General features: G+C 37.0%; 1 long non-coding RNA gene across 1 annotated transcript in view; it reads right to left on the minus strand.

Moving 5' to 3' along the window:
* Positions 1 to 552: 552 nt before the first annotated feature.
* Positions 553 to 18,470, minus strand: part of LOC107204047 — a 67,951-nt gene continuing 50,033 nt past the window's right edge. The window contains exon 4 of the long non-coding RNA XR_001521446.2: positions 553 to 6,889. This is a non-coding gene — a long non-coding RNA (uncharacterized LOC107204047). The remainder of the gene's footprint in view (positions 6,890 to 18,470) is intronic.

The following is an 18,470-nucleotide window of genomic DNA, read 5'->3' on the forward strand; positions in this document are numbered from 1 at the left end:
GTCACAATCTCTATTTTAAATAATCATATTAAACCCCAATGTTTAGATTAATTAGTTTGGCTAACTTGTACTGTCTCCAGCTATAAAAGATTCACAGATCCATAATTCTATCTAATTATGCTGAAAATTAAATGTGAATATATTGCAACTGAATCACTTGCAAGAAAAGGTCTCTTTTCAATTGGCAGCAACTTATCTTAAGGAGAGCATATTGAAAGTGATCCGTTTGTCCTGGAGTGAAGATCCTAGGAATATCACCCAGTGGCATGCTTGAGGTAAAAGAAATTTTATACATTAATCAGTTTTTTTAAAAAAATTATATATATGAGTGGAGTCATCTTTTAAAATGTAAATAAACATTTTTCAAGAGTTCCTAATTCTAGATCTGTGCCGGGAGAAATGGTGTGTTACTGGGAACAGTTTTGAGGTGGTTTGGCACAAATTCACACGGAATGGAGAGATCAGCAGTGTTGTAGAAATAAATGTGATAAAAATATATGCATAAATATATGTATATAGCATCATATATAGAGGAAATTCAGACATATTTACATGACAATGTGGGATATCTGAACAAAGACTAGAAGTGGAAACATTTTTAAAACTATACTTGTACAAAACAATAGAGATCATCTACAACATGCAGGTTTAATTTTTCTCCCTTAGTACCTACAAAATAGTGTGTTCTTGCCACCACTTCAAATTAAATATGTGATGTGTATACTCAATACATTTAACAACATTTCTAAAAGAGCACAGATTAAAAGATTCCACATCTTGTGCTCTGTACAAATGACAAGACTGCACAGTACAGAGAAGCAGGGTTAGAAGCAGCACAAGGACATTGCTGAGCAATAAGTAACAATAAAATGTGCATAGTAGAGACATCATGGAAAAAAAATATTTCCATAGGACAGAAAGGAAAGCTGAAAGAAAAAAAATATCCTTTCATATTCCTTGGTACTTAACCATTTCCATCCTTGGCATGGAGCAGCAGATGATAATTTTTAAACTCTGACATATTATTTGGCATAATAAAAACCTAATTATTCTAATTTAGTTTTTAATTGTAAATTTGCCCCTCAGGCCTCCAGGATCACACATTACTCTAAACTTCATAATAGTTCTTAACACAGAGTTTCATATTACTTTTTTCCTTCAATTAGATTCAACAGGATTTTAATTAACTTCTCAGAACATAACTTTATTTTTAAATGCCACTTACTTTCCTAGCTGGTCATTCATACATTAATAATGAACAACTATCAGGTGTGATATACTTAAGTTTTATTATTTTAGTCTTTGCTTCAATAACATAAATCAAAACTTGTTAATCATAAAATAGCTTTCTGTCCTAGAACCCTCATGATAAAGGCCAACCTTCAAGCACTTGCAATTTAGTGAGCACGGTGGAAAAAAATTAGCATAAGGTACTCAATGTTGTATTCTACTCAGAGTTAAATACTCTGGAATGTCCCCAGGAATGCATTAGCACAGAAGGTGGGATATACTGTGAAAAGAAAATCCTGACAAACTCTGAACTCCAACAAGCTGTCAGTGCTGAGAGGCCCCGAGAATCACTCCCTGCTAGACCAGAGGGCTCCAGAGGGGGAATGGGGTGGCTGCTGTTGGCACATCCCCACCTGATTGTGAATGAAATCAATATACCAGGTGAGATTAGGAAAACCTCAAAAAACCCCACATTTCAATTTTTATAACCTGTGAACTAAAAATGCAACGAAATTGTTTCATTTGCAGCTATTCTCTGCGTCAGTCACATCATTTTTGCTTGAAATGGTTATGAGATTTTGAGCAGGTTAACAAGAAATACAGGTCTGTTTCAGACAAAATTGTGTTGCTTCATGAACTCCAGGACATAGAAATCAGTCTTATGCCTTGGGATTTTTATTTACAGAACCAAACTTTCTTACTTTCCTTAAACTGCATTTTAACCTATTATTCTTCAAAACATATATGAACACCTGAGTTTACAAGTGCAGAACTGTAGCCTGAGGTTTTCTGGTATATTTACCTCGTCACAAAATAGTGCTGCCAAGTCAGTATATTCAATACAATCTATCCAAGGAGAACAACCAATCTGAGAGTGATTTTCATCAAGCAAAAAGCAGTATTCATCATCAAAACTGGAATGTGTATGTAGTCTGGACAAAACCTCCTCCATGCACACCTACACCAGCTAAGTTCCTTTATCACAATAAACATCTTCTGGATGCTGCAGCCAACTAGAAAGATCTGCCTCCTTCTCCTGGCTGCTGGACACCCACCATCTTTAAGAGTGTGCTTATTACAAAATTCAAAGTTGTAATTTATGGAGGCTTGCTGCTGTTGGCTTTAAATCCTCTGTCTTTTCTGCAGAGGGGAGCGTTGCTATGGCAGCACCAGAGTCAATGCAGGCCACAAACCCTGCCCAAGTTCAGGGGCTTGGTGTCCACTCCATTCCTGGTTGCCATGGCTGCACTGCTCTAAGTACCAGCTAATTTAACAACTTATAATCAGCCTCTGTGCATTGCCATCTTTGTTTTAAATTGTCCTGTAAGGGTGGTTCTGGGATCGCCAGAAATTCCACAAAATGGTTCTGCTTGTTATTCCCCGATCTCCCTAAATGGAAGGGAAACAGGAACAAGGTGCATGACCTCCAAAAAGCATTTTTTAAAGAGTCATTCATACAAATAAAATCCTTACATTTTAGAATACTTAATAAAAGCATTTATTTAGCCATCTGACAATTTGTAGAAGAAACCACTGCTGTTTATTGCCCTCCATGCCCATTTCCTCTGGGTTCACAACCTCACCACGACAAGCAGCGTACTCTGTCTTCTTTGGGTGCCCAAACCCAGCTGATTTCGGTGGAAAGTATACCAAGATTCATTTTGTAGGGCACTTATTTCCTTTAAATACCCAAATAACTCTATACTGAAGTCAAGAACAAGTTATGCCATATTCTGCAGGATCTAAGAGGGAAACAAGTTAAAATCTGAAAATTATTTTTGGTTTGTTTGTGTTTAGCTGTAAAACCTCCAACTCAACATGTCACCTAATATATGGAATTTGTCATCACGTTGCAGTGTTTTTATCAAAACATCCAGACTGTTTTAAATCCAACAAGTTCTGCAGCTTTTCTGACTGTAGACTACAGGAAAAAAAGGGAAAATTAGAAGAATATCAACCTCCTTCCCTAGCAGGAGATGATGATGATATTCTCCAGACAAGATTCAGTTGTATTGCAAGATATGAGAGCATCAAATTCAGTTAAATTCCCCCAGTTTTTACTTCCCACTCCTGTCACTGTTAGGATGAGTCACTCCTGAGTGTGCTGAGCATCTCTGCTTTTCAGCAGGACAGGAATGGTATTTTCTGTGATGCTTCCTAACAAAGTTTAGGATGCAGCACACTGTGCTTGTAACAGTCGGTTTAGGGAGTGAAACAATGGCTCTGCTGCTGGAAAAGTCACAGTGAGTAATGGGAGTCTCAGATTTTCTGATTGATGAGACTCGAGTTTGAAATTAAATTACTTTCCTTAATTATCAGAAATTACTCCACTAAAAATAGTTTGTAACCAAATTTTTAATCCTTTTTTATTCTCTTTCCTTCTCCCTAAAAGACCATAGCTCAGAATCTGAGGAAAATTGTCCCTTCTATAAATGCTTACAAAATATTTCTTTAAAATAATGTGCAGTTGTTTTTAAACATTTCCATTTCACAAGTATCAAAGTAGCCTTTAAAGTACCTTTCTTCCTACCATTACCTAAGAGATAGAGAATACAAACTCCTCATTCCTTTTCTCTTCTTGCTAAAGTTCAGTCAAAAAAATCTGCATGAAAAATCACTGGAGAACTGTCACTTTTCTAAGTAAAAATGCAGTGTACAGTGAAAGCCAGGTTAATCCTTTCAGAAGAAAGCTGGCCAATATTTGCTGTTCATGTCATAAATGTACTTGTTCCCATTAATTGTGTTTCCTTCCTTGCTTAAGCATCATATTTAACAAGACTGCAGTGTCTGTGTAGGGCACCACAAAGGTCTCTTCCCCACGTGCACAGCTCTCCAAGCACTGAGTTCCAACATAACCAACTCACAGTAGCCTCTGAAGGCACATTCTGTGAAATGGAAAATCTCTCACTTGACCCAGACCCCCTCTTTGCATTTGGGGTAAATATTCCAATTATTTTCCAATCTGTCTGTCACCACTCTCATTTACTGGAGTCTATATTATGCCAGAAATAATTGCTCTTGTTGAACAAAAATCTGTTTCCTTTTCCTAAGACTGGAGCTGCAAGTCAAATATATTCATTGCTGCCTACATTTATAACATCGTTCTGCAAACTATCACACTGAAACAAATGAAGCAATGGGAAACATATCTGTTGATCCTTTCCACTAAATAATAAGAGATTTTTTTTTTTTACCAACACTGGCAGGTCAAACATTTACTTAGATGGAACATTCTTGGGAGTACTCACAGAAGCCAAAGAAATCAGGTACTTTTTACTAAACTTAAAATCATTATAATAAAGTAGATCAGTGCTTAAAAATACTGGGGAGTTTAAAAAGAAAGAAGAGTTTACTTCAACTTTGAGGCAGAAAAATTTAGAGGCTGCTTCAAGAGAAGCTCAGAATAAGGGCATCCATACCTTAATTTGTATTCAGCTACTGCTTGAAAAATCATAAGAGAAGGCTGATTTTCATGTATTTCTCTAATTTCCTGCATGCAATTCTCTTGAATTTCAAAGCTATATCCAGGACACTGACTTCCTAGACTAACCCTCAGGCTATCTAATAATAAAAAATATAGTATTAAAACAGTTTTTCATCATTAGGAATTTCCTAGAATGACAACAAAGAGCTCCCACATAAGTATGTACTGGAGTCAATGTGACTGCTCCAGATCTAAGTGCATGGAACACAGACACTGAGCCTAGCTGCTAATGAAGAGCAATCTTTAAATGTGTCTAATTTTGAAGCAGGAAGGTTTATTCTAGAGGAAAATGAGGTGGAGGGACAGCAAAAAAACTGTAACTCAAACAACATTTACCCTATTAATGTGATTTCTGGTCAGAAACAGAGTTACTTAAATAATTTTCAGAGTTCATTATGAGCTTGTACTGCATACACAGGAATGCTGGATAGAATTGATTTAGCATAAGACTGTATATACACAGGCTCAGAACTAGTATGACATTGCTCTTTTGTATTTCAGAACTCACAGTGCTAAGCAGGTTGCATTAAAACTTCCACCAAAATTACAAATGTCACCTTAAATATTCCTCTCAAGATACATCATTGTCTTGTGTTGGGATCCAGAACAAAAGCTGCTTTAGGCAAGTGGAAAGGCTGACACCAATGTCAAGCTGTGTAAAAGGCCATTGGCAAAGCCACCTTTGTGGGAAAACGGATAAAGAAAATTCAGGAAAGTGAAGGAACAGATGGATGTGAAAATTATACTTTGGGAGTAATAATATCTGGTCCTATCCCAAGAGCCAAGGCATTTTGTAGATCATGTTTAAATTCAATTGAAGAACTGCTAATGCTGATGGATGCTGATGTTTGTTCACATTATCTACCAGAAAGCAAGAAAAATTTAAAAATAAATACATTTTAAAAAATAATTAGTTTTGAAGGGAGGGATCAATACAGTAAAAGAATCAGAATTACAAAACACACTGTGCCCAATGCAATGGTGCAGAGGAGTACAAACCTTGACTGTAAATTAAGATGAGCAGGGATGAACTCTGGGTTTATAAAGAGCTTAGCAAAGTTATCGCTCATTGTGATGAAATTCTTGGGAGCTCTAAGAATACAATGATGGGAAAGGAAAGGAGCAGGCACAGCCACCACACACCCTTCCACACATTCCAGCAGAAGCTGGGCAGATTGTGTGAGGCAAACAAGAGATTTCTGCCAGCAGCAGTGAAGTTTCTCTGTTTTGTGTTATGGGCAGCCCAGGAACCAGAGTGGATCCCAGAGCATCCCCAGGTCCCTGCCTGGGGAGCCCCTGGTTGGTGTCACCCTGGTCCCTCTGCCAGGTTACACACAGGTAACCACACCCCACAGCTCTCAGAGTCACCTGCTGAGGTGCTGGAACACTATTGCTCCTTCCCGAAAGGGAAAATCAAACCACACGAGAATCTTGTACTCCAAGAAAGGTGTGTATGTGGAGGGCCGGCAGATATCAATAGGCACATAACACTGAGTACTTTGGGGAATTAAAAAACTATCTGAATTGGATATTTTTCACCAGTTTATTGATGATGATGTCTCCTCTTTTGCATTTTCAGGTGCAATACCTTAGGAAGCTAAATTAAAGCTATTGTGCAGAAAGATGTCAGTTCCAGCTGCTGTTTCATTAAAAAAAAAAATTATCATTCCAATTTTTCATAGACTGGCTTGTAGCCTGTAAATTAGTATCTGAGCTTTTGCCAGAAAACAACAAAGGGCTCAGCACCAGTGCTTTTTGCTTCCATAAGTGTTTCTTTCCTGGTAGGCATTGTCTTGTTAGACCTAGGTCAAAAGCCAACCTATATAAAGAAATCTACAGGTAAAAGCCTATTTAAACCAGAGCCAATTGTGATAAATGCTAGCATTCATTACCTGAAAAATAAAACCCCAAACCACTGTGGATGAACTGATGCTCTACATTCTTAATTTCAGGCAACAGAAAAAGTAGTTTTTATGAAAAAAGCACCTTATCTAAGCTATCTAAAGAGCATCTTGATTAAAGATCAAAAGCAAATAATAACAATAAAACCTATTATAAAAAATGATTTTAAAAAAATCAATCAACAAATATAGTTGGCTTTTCAGCAGTGACACCTCTGGCTTAATTTCCTTCTTCTGGGGCAGGTTCTCAGGTGGTATAGAATCTCTCCAACACCTGCAAGACAGACAGCAATAACAAGCATTAGGCAAATGAAAAGCTTTTCTGAGAGTGTCAGTCCTTATAAAAGGCCATTCATTTCCCTTTGATCTCTGTTTCCCCATCACTCACTCCTGTGGCAGTTGTCATACACCACCCTGCTCAGCTGCAAATTCATATTTCATTTTATTGTATATGCCTTGAAAAGTTTTCCTCATGACACCTTTGACTTACATTAACAGCAAAATAAAGACTGAAAAAGGCTGTAGTGGTTTCTGGACTTGATCATATTATCATAGTAGACCTCTGCATTTTTTCTTATAACAACATGCATTTCAAAAGCCTTCATAATTGTGTCTGTGTACATATAGATATATGTATGTATTAGTATCTCCTGCTTCCTGTAAGAAAACTGTTTGTCTACAAGGGCATCTGGTGACAGCACATTTGCTTTTCAGGTGTATTTCCACAATTTATTTTTTTTTTTTTTTACATTCTATACCATTACCAAGGAATAGCTCAAAGTTCAGTGCATCAGGAACACAAGATGTTCTTTTTATTTATAGGTGTGCAACTGTATACTTTAATTCCAGATATGATCAATCTCCCTCTAAAGGAAGTACACTATGTTTTATTAAAAACTTCTGAGAACATAATTCTCACAGTAAGTGAAAGTGTAAATAAATATTCTTGCAAGGGATATATAAATTATTCTAAGTCAGCAGCAGCATATCAGTTAGGGATGATTAGATTCTTTACAACACCACCTTATGAAAAGGAAAATGTTATATTTAGTCCAAATTGGAATTTTTAATGAGTGATATTTGTGGAACTTTTGGGATCAATGAACCTTCTGTCATAAACTAAAGCAAAACCTTTACTGTAGGACTGAACATTTTTTTGGAAATTCAGGTTTTCACAGGTTATGAATCTGAAATATTAAAACCTGGAGAGCTCAGCTGCAATCAGCCCTCATTGTAACAGGTATTTATATAGAGAGAGGCACAACTCCATTATCTTACTATGAAAATTGCTTAAGTTTTAGAGAGAGGACAAAAGGTAAAAGGCAATCAAGGTCATGTGTTACTCCAGGCTCAAATGTCAATTTGAAACCTGGTTAACAACATTTCCTATACTGTCCTCCAGCCTCTGACAGCTAAATCCATTTTAAGAGAAATAGCAACACAAAGAAAATGCATGCAAGTGTATATTCTTCCAGGGAACTATTCTAACTTCAACAATGCAGGAAAAAAAATACCCTAACACATTACCCTGGAGGCAAACTCAACAATATATGGTCTCTAATGCATAAAATAGTAAAGAAACATGGTGTTTCCAACTTCCATGCAGATATATTTAAAAGTATATACACAGTATCTATCTGAAACACACCAGTGAAGGATCTCTGAACACTGCAAGAAAATTACCTCAATTCATTCTCCTTTCCTCTCAAACCCAGTAAAGGAATCACTTACAGAAATCCCTTACAGAAACAATGCTGACTATTATTGCCAGTGAAAGTTATGAGTCTACATTTCCAAAAAGATTTTTGGACAAAGTTTGTTTGCAGCTATAACAATTTACATCCAGAGTTACTCCAATGGTGTCTACAGAGCTGTTCAAATTTAGCTGACACTAAGAATTCAGTTCTGTTTTCCAATAGTCAGATTTAACAGCTTCCCTCTATAAAATGCAGTTTAGGTGATCACAGGTATTTCAGAGACACTCTTGTATCCTGTATGGCAATTCAATCTAACTTGAAGTAATTGTGTTCTAGCATGTTCCTGTAAAATGGATTCCTACTTTGTTGTGAGTAGACCTGCATTATAGCTAAAGATGAATGCTCCTTCCAAGGAATGGATCATTTCCAGATTAATTAGTAAATTGCTGCTCCTTGGCAAATAGAACAACTCAGTCTACTTCTACAACAATGGAAACATTCTCAAATAAAATTTAAATTATTTTATCTTTTCTCTTTGTCCATTTTCTTCCTGCTTGGGTAGGGAAAAAAAAAAAAAAAAAGGAAAGAATAAATAGTGTTGCACTGCTGTGGAAGTGTAGCTTGTAAGTTTTGTAAGTTCACTATGTAGTGTTGTAAACATATTATATATATTATAATTATATATATTATAACTGTGTTGTTGGAGCAGACTCAAAGCAGGGCCTTAAGAAACTTTATCCCAGTCTTTTTATTGCACCCATACCTGACATCTTTAAACTCTTCTGCCTCCACAGTGCACTTCATCTTGGTGTCCATCATCACACTACCCTCTAAGTCCATCAGTGGAAGCACTGCTTTGAGAGCACTCCCAAAAAATCCAAGGCACAGCTAAACCCTAAAGCAGTTCTGGGGTAGCAGGCAGCTCCCAGCACCCATCTCAGCCCTACTCCAGCACAATTTGTTCCCCTCACAGTGTGACCAGGAGACCCTAACCCTACTAAACTAACCCACTCTTTTATAACTCCCATCCTTATTGGACACAGCTGTGAGGGCAAAGCTGTTCCTACTCTCTGGTAATTAATACAGCTGCAATTATCAGTGGTAAGACTACCTTCAGTACTCTCTCTATCCTCCTGCTCCCACATAACTGTGTCCAAAAAATATAAGATATCACATTTTTAACCAAACAGTATCAAGCAGTTTACTTTTATTTCTTTGGTTTACCTTCTAAAGATTCCTTCAGGTTTTTTTCCAAGTATATGGGCTAGGATCTTTAAAGAAAAACTGATGTTTCCACCTAATTGCAGAGAGGAACCATGACAAAAACTGAGATACAGCAAGAATTTTGACAATAGGTTAAAGTGGATCTTGAGAGCTGAGTCTGAGCTTAAGTCAGTTGCTGGCCATTTCATCAATCATGGCAATTATTCAGGTAGAGTTTACTTCTACTCTCTCTCCCTCACTCCTCTGAAATGTGTTTTGATAGCTTGTCAGGAAAACTGCTCCCTCAATTGGTCCCAAAGTTTTATGTAATATTAGCAATACCGAGTAGAAAGGCAGGTTTTATCCAAACCTACTTATAATTCTTAAACACTATTGTTTTACACAGTTTAATATAGGTAAAGATTGTTTATTCAGACAGTAAAATCTGTTTCTCATCAGCTAGTAAAAGGCAATTCCTCCCTTAAATATCTTTTTCTTCTCTTACTTAGGTTTGCTATGAAGTGCCATGGAAACTAGACATCAGTATGGTGTGATATTTGCAAGCATCCACAGATTTAACAGAAAAAACGTGACAATTAAAGGGAATCTGAAAATTTCTGTCTTTCTCTGATCTATGGGTTTTATGAAATTAAAATTTCTTTATCATTAAGCAATTAAGTTATTCTGTTGTAAGAAAATGACTAATGATTTATCTAGTTTTAGAAGCCAGAAGGGAAAGGAGAGAAAGGTTGTTTTTAATGTTACTTAAGAAATATGACAGTTGGGAATCAAGGAAATGACAAAAAGCTCAGTAGACCCTGGTATCTCACCAGGACTGTATGATAAACATTCCATTTTTTAAATGGTTTTAAAGGCAGCTGCATGCAGGGGTTGTAGGTAAGCAGTGACAAGAGAGGCCACATTTAACTCAGCAATCCCCATGGTCAATACTCACATGGATAGAGATGGAATGGAAAATGGAACAAGCAAAAAAACAGCCTTAAGCAAAACTTAAGTCAGTGTTTGTGGACCTAAGTGGCCCTAAAGAATCTGATGTTCACTATTAACTAACAAAGCAATTTATCTCTGTGATTACTTTACTGAGAGACACAGTTAAGCTACTCTCCCCTCCTCATTTCCTATGTTATTCTGAAATTTCCTTCTCATCTGCCCTTTCAATGTAGATAGCTACTATTTAAATTAATCCAGGTAACACTATTACTATATTTTCATTTTTCATAATTTAGAAAAATTATCAAAAACTCATACAAATTAAAGAGTGCCAACAAAGGTGCACTACTTTTATAAAAAGTCCTTTAGAATGCAATATAACTAATGAGATATGATTACTCATATAACTCTGAAATATGATTTATATTACCATGTAGACTGATTTTGCAGCAATATTTTACTAACTGCAAAATGCCTACTAATTAAAGCAAGCTCAGTCTCACCCTCAATCACCTCCAGCACAGTTCTCCTGTTCTTACAACCAACACATACAATACAACTCAGTGTTTTTCTGCAACCAAAATGTAAGCAAAACGTTTGAACCAGTCTTAATACTGATTAAATGAATGAATGAACTCTGGAATCCAGTGTCACATTTTTGGGGTGACAATTGCAAAATATACAGGCTACACAACAAATTTAGAACTTTCAGGATGAAAGGAAGGTCTGAACTTTGTGGAACAAAAATATATTATCTTCAATTTTTGCTTTTGATGAGCAATATGCTTACACTGATAGCTTTTTCAAGCTTTTTCTAGGTTTTTCAAGGTAATATGCAATGGCTCATTGTAACTTTAACGCACAGAAATTGAAAACGAAAAAAAATAGGATTCCACTCAAGAATTTTCTCCCCTCTCTTCTCAAACTAAAGGCTGATGAGTGTTTTAAGTGTTGTGCATAAAAATCAACCCACATATAGGCCTTTACTGATTGGCCCTGTAACGTGGCATCCCAGAAGAAAAGAAGTATTCCATGAGAAATGAAGACATTTTTCTGAACAAAGATATTACAATACTGCCTGAGAATATGTGCACTTCCTTTCATTTGGAAAACACTGAATTTGGGTCACAGTAACCAAATTCTGTGAAGGCAAATCCTTCTCTAACTGACTAGCTTACACACTAATTTTAGGTAAATGGGATTAAAAAGGAACCAAACATATTTGTGGGCTTCCTTCACTGACTCTTTTACTGACATTTCAGATAAGTCCTGCTGCTTCTGAATTTTGCCTGTGACTCTAAATTAGTTTTCAGACAGTCCTCCTTAAAGAAGGAAATATCTATACAACCATACTCAGTACATCTGACTGCTTCTGCTTACCACCTTCTCCCCCTTTCCCTTGCAACACCCAGAATAACTTTCAATTCCATCCACCAATTTAGATCAAACTTAGAAAAGGTAAATGTTTCAGACATGTTACATCCCAGCCAATTCCCCCCTCATTCTCCTGAAAAATCCCTGAAACAACTCAGTATAACAACGAGCTTCAACTTAACATCCCCATAAGGAAAACGTTGCAGCATCCTTTGGTCTATACTGGACACCAGAGAATCAAAACAGGACAAATGTGTTATCATCACTTACAGTTCAGGGTAAGCACTGAGATTGGTACAAAAGAGCAGGAAAAGGTCTGGGAGAAAAGAGTGTATTTCATTTCTCTCACTCACAAATGGAATGATAGGATCAGTTAGGTTGGAAAAGACCTCTAAGATCGAGTCCAACCAGTAACCCAGCACTGTCAAGTCCACCACCAAACCACGATATGAAGGGCCACATCCACATATCTTTCAAATACCTCTGGGGATGGCGACTCCACCACTGCCCTGGGCAGCCTGTCCCAGTGCTTCACCACCCTCTAGTGAAGAAGTTTTCCTGATATCAAATCTAAACCTCCCCTGCTGCTACTAGAAGCCACTTCCTCTTGTCCTATAGCTTTTCCCAGGGAGAAAAGCCTGACCCCCAGCTGGCTACAACCTCATTCCAAGCAGCTGTAGAGAACATGATCCCCCCCTGAGCCTCCTTTTCTTCAGGCTGAAGAATCCAAGTTGCCTCAGCTGCTCCTCATCAGACCTGTCCTCCAGACCTTCTCTGGACACTCTCCACTCCTCATGGTGAGTGACCCTAAAAAATTGCCAGGCTTTTGCTTACTTGTTTTTTTGCTTGTGGCATTCAGTTTGTTTTCAATTTCTATTCCTAGGTACTTTTCTGTATTTTCAAAAGGTTTTATAAAACTATTCTACAATTTTAGGAGACACATTGTTTATCAAAGACAGAAAGAAAACCTTTGTGGTAAATATGCTACTAATTTAGCTAAGAACTGACAAGTTTTTATGTAGAAATTTTTATGTAAAGATTTCTTTTAAATAAAAGCTCTCTTTAAATGTACATTATGGTGTGCTATGAAAATACAAAGCAGTGTCATCCCTTATTATTCCTTCTCCTGATATAAAGTAATGTTTACATTGCAGCTCCTCAAAAGAGGCAAAAGTTTCCTGTCTTGCAACTTATAACACAGGTCAGTGTTTCCTGAAGCCTTGACCAAAAAGCAAATCTAACTCCAGACATCTTTATTTAGGTCATCTATCCAGGCTCTGTAGAAACCTACCCTGTGCAATGAAAGATGCACTGAACCTTTGACATTTCCACAGATATACATCAGTGCCTTAGAGATTTATGTGAACATTTCCATTCCACCAGAGTAAACACATCACTCTTATTGATTTTAACTTATCGAAACGAAGATGGAAAACACTAACTTCATAATGTCTTGTTTAATGGTTGGCTGGGAGATCTCATGAACCACACTTACAGTCCCAGCAATGAACCTGATCCTCTAAAATGCAAGAAAATGCTAGGACATAAAATGTAACTGATTAACACTTCCAACACAAATAGACCTTGTCCCAGGAAATTTCTGGAAGTGCATATTGCAGAAAAGAAAGAAAACTAGAATACAAAAGAAAGTACTCAAGAGAATGGTGGTATCTTTTGATTAATCCCTGGAATTCTCATGTTCAAAAAAATTAAAAAGGTGGTGAACCATAGGAATCATGAATGACTGAGATATCAAAGCTCACAAAGACAAAACCAGCACATTTCACAGAAAAAATAGGATACATTCTTAAAATTTACTACAACTCAGGTTGAAATATTTTTTTTTAAGTAGTTAGGTATAGTCAATTTTGTTGTTTTGGTTTTGGGGTTTCTGTTTAAGGCAGGGATTGGCCTGACAGAAGGATAACCAATACTTTGCAAAGTTCAGTACTTGGAAGTAATACTCAGTGAGGAAAAAAAAAGTCAATATAATTTAGAACTTTCCCATCTAGTTCTGCTCCCAGTGGAACGCATGCAAAAGAGCAGCAACAAACAAATCACCCTAATAAACTTTGGTGAGAAGGATGGTGGATATATTTTAAGAAGCTTGGACTTCAATTAAGGCTTTCAGGCAAATCTCCTCTGCGGGTGTCCTGTGATGCCTGAGGCACAAGGTCATGATGAGTTGTTCCACCATTTCAGTCCAAAAGAACTACACACACTTTAATCCCACTAAATTTTTTGCATCTTCTAGAATGCCTAAAATAAAGCACAGTTTTCCTTCAGTCCTCATTTAGTCAGCAGAGAGAAACAACCACCTATGAAAAGCAATTCAATTTTTCTTATTCAGACACTTTCTGGAGTGTCTTTTCTCTTTTGTTTCTGTGTCAGTACTTTTTGCCTTACATTATATATATAAGCACTTTGCATAAACACACCTTGGTCTCACAGAGCTGGAAATGACTGAAAGCCTCTTGTAACATACTTTTTAATAAATTTTAGATGATCATTAGAAAACCTCTCCCCTTTTGAAACATATTGTCAAAGCTGAAATTAAACATGTAGAAAGCTCAGAGTTGCTGCAGATGTGCCAGGAGCAGTAACTGAATTTCTTTAGAAGGATACACAAAGACCTTTCTATCAAGCCACACTGTCCCATTTCATTGCATTACCTATTTACTTTAAGAAACTAGACTTAAATATTGCTTTAAAAATCTTTAGCTATGCACTCAGCTACATAATTACCAGCCTTCTTCACACTGAGGAGAGTGATAACAGCTAAACACATGATTCATGAGCCCAAGTGACATCACACCCTTGTAGGGGTTCTTCTACAAGGGAGTTTTCAGCAGCAGTCAGAAAAGATCAGGCCTGTGCACAACGATGGGCAAGGACATGATCCAGCTCCCACTGCAGTCTCTGTGAATGTTCCCATTTGCTTCAGCAACTTTGGAAACAGAGAATATTCTGCTGGAGTAATGCTAACTCTGAAAACATTCAGCTGGCGCTGACGAATGCGTGGCTGAAGAGCCTGCCAAAGATAACTCTGGGTAACGGTGGAAGATGTTGTGAATTGACTCAAAGGCTTGCAAACTGACTCCTTATCTGGGTTATGAGGCAAAAAAGAAGAAAAGTTTAAATACTTTTCATCTCCAGCATCTTAGTCACCATCCTTCATATGCCAGAAGATTATGTCAAATGAGTGTTCTCTCTATAGAGGGAATCTGGCTTGGAAAGTAGGTGGTGGTAGGATTGCCACTGTTTTTATGGAATTTTCCTTACAGAGGCCAAAAATCAGCAAGTATATTACACACAGCTTCTTTACCAGTGCAACAGATTATTTCATAAACTAAGCTACTATTGCTCCTGCCAGCATTTTAAAGGAATGGCAGTCTGCAGTGGAGATGCAGCGGTTCCAGTGGTCCATTCCAACTACAGCTCCACAGGGTCTTAGATGAGATGGATATTCAAATTAGGTAGTCCTCTGTCTGCTAGAGAATCTGATATGCAAAAATGTAATTTCAGGAATTGGCAGGTTCTCCTTGGCTTGCAGTTTTGCATGTTTTGCTCTCTCATATTTCACAGAAGAGGAAATTCCTAAACTTGGCAGCCAGGAACGCATGAATAGGAGGACAATAATTCAGTAATTACTTCAGAAACAGAACAGGGAGGGTTCCTGCTCTGGTCTGTCTTTACTCTCTAGTCAGAAGGCTTAGTATATAGAAATAACATCCTCTGATTATAAGATGGAATAGGGTAGGAAGCAGTAACTGAATTAGAGAGGTAACTGCAGGTCCCAGAGAAACAAATAACAGCAAATGTGCTATCTATAATATAATGCAAGGAAATTCTTTGTTGTTCAGAACAAAATGTGCATTATCCAAGGAAATGCACACCATAAATTGAAATGTCCATAATTTCTACAAAACCACTAATGGTCTATTCTACACTTACATGAATAGGAAATATTCCCAGATACCTAACAAAAATGTTTGCTGCAATTAATTTGGTTTCTTGGTCTTCCTCCATGAACCATATTTACTTTTTTATTCTTTGATTCCAGATCAGCAGAGGGGGACTTCTATATCTAATACCCCAAAGAACTGAGTCAAAAATTGGCAGTAGCTGATTTCCTTAAAGAAAATTATTATTCTTTTGGCTATGGAGTTCACAGGACTCAATTCTACTGTAGTTTTCTTATTCTATGTAATTCTATTTACTCTCAATAAGTTTACCAGAGAGCATGATTTCAGTTGTCTGGAAATTCTGAAGTTCTTACTTATTTCCTGATTATTCTGTATGAAATAGTGGCATAAATCATTAGTGTAGACAATAGTATGGTCTGATAGCAGTTAATATTGTTTTGCAGTGAATATCTCACTATTTTAATCTAGAAAGCACAGGTGTCTATTAATGAATGAGAGAATGGCTGTCTCTATTTGGATCCAATGACTGCACACAGAAAAAAGTCATTTTCCCCTCTCAAAAAAACCCCAGCAAACATATTTACATATTTATTCTGAGGGGTAAGATTAATTTCTGATAATCTGATAAGATGGATGAAGGAAGAACCTTGTCTTAGTTTCAGAATGACATTTAAGTTTCTTTAATTACTCAAAATTTTTTGTGAATCTCTGATAGCAGTAGTAAGGACAATGCAGTAGTAAGATAACAGGCGTGATAAATTTTACAAAGTGCAATACTTCATTTGAATAAAATAAACAGGGACAACATAATTTTGTCTTCTTATAATTTAGACAAATGCAAGGCAAATTAGAAATAATTGCCCTTAAGTTACTATGACAATTTTCTAATGAAAATGTAAGGTAGATTCTTTTCAGATTTAGAATATGGCTATCCCTAATGTGAGAGGAGAACACTGCATTATGAAAAGGAAAATGTTACCCCTATTACACTGTAAAAGCCTAAGAACCTCCTCCATCTTATTTACTGCATGTACAGCAGTGCTTTTATACCTCCTTAATTGAGTGCTAATTGACTGCCTACTTTGCATGCCTGTGAAGAGTGGTTCTCTTCATCATAGACAGCCACATGGAGGGTTTTATTCCAGCACCTGTGAACTTCTAATTGATCTTAACCAAAATTTCCCAAGCCTTTCCCCTCTGATACTCCTTTCAGCTATTAGCTCCTTTATTCAATTTCATATAAGCACACACAACTTTGCCTCCTTTCACGTAATGCAAAGTCAGGCACAAGAATTCTCAGATAAATTTACTTGTCAGACCCAGCGAGAAAAGGCAGAACAGAAGTGATGAACATGAATTTGCTAAGCTCAATGTGAGCCAAATTTAAAAAACCAGGTGAGGTGTTACACAGAGCAAACATCTGGGATTCTCTGTGCAGCCAACCACTACATTTAGGTCCATTTTGTGGTCCTCTCCTTGCAATGTTACACTGAAAGACCTCATTGAAAATCCTTGAGACAAATAGAACTTTTCAATTATTTTTATTTATTTTTCATTCCCAGTCTTCTGGAAGCCTTTTCAATGTCAGTGAATATTTGTAGCTGAAGAAATAACGTATTTGTTGAGCCCTGTTGATGATGGACACCATCCCTTGCACCTATTGTGCATTCTGTACCAAAGCAGGCTATGCCTTGCTTGTCTTAATGTCAGCAACTGTTCAAGCCTACCCTGCAGCTTCAGAATAAGGCTCCTTCCTGGACTTGACTCTTCAGCTGCATTCATTTAACAGTCCCTTGGGTATATCCTTTAAAACTTGTCTGCTGCAGGATGTATTTGGCATGGGAAGCAGAGTGCACCCTGCTGTGCTGTGTAAAACACCACATCCCAGTGCTGCTTTTCAGTGGAATCTCTGCAGTGTGGCAGCTGGCAGAGGAGCATAAGCAAAAGGGATAAAATCATTTTCATTCAGTATTTCATTCTGTTCTTTTCAGATGAGCTACTGAAAAGTATCTTCATGTTACCACTGGTTCCTAGAGTGCTCCATGAGATGTGGATATACAGAAATGTGATGGACAGAATGCTCTGCACAGCAGAACTCACTGTGCAACAAGGGACTTACCCTGCTCCAAATTATGTTATTAATTACATTGCAATTAAAAACTATGCTGCTGTTTAAGTGTTGCCTAAAATCTCCACAAGGTACAGATACTCCAGACTTCATTAACTACTTGAAGGACTCTTACATCAGGATTTAAAGGCTAAAAAATTCCACTAGATGTTATTTAGTTTATAATAATAGCTAGAAACATTAATATAATTATTCCTCCTGACTGCACAATATAAAACCACTCCCTTTGACAAAGATGTCTTTAACTAGAGAAGAGAAATGGTTGGGAGAATAACAGAGACAGAGAATTTTTTGAGTTTACAAGGCAGATTAAATGTAAAAATCTCCAAATACCATTTGTGCCACCTGAATCCCTTCCACTGCTCCATTCACTAGGTACACATTAGCCATGCTCATCATATCACAGATTTTTATCTTTTATTCTTTTCCTTTCCTTCAAACAATTCAGATATTATATGAATAGAATTTGATTTCTTTACATTTGTTCCTAGAGAGGTGTTAAATGCCCTAAGCCTGACACTGCTTGAGAGGCATTTGGATAATTTAAATTAAAAATATGTTTTGATTTAGTCAGCC

This window comes from Parus major, chromosome 4A, assembly GCF_001522545.3.
Source record: "Parus major isolate Abel chromosome 4A, Parus_major1.1, whole genome shotgun sequence".
NCBI lineage: Eukaryota > Metazoa > Chordata > Aves > Passeriformes > Paridae > Parus > Parus major.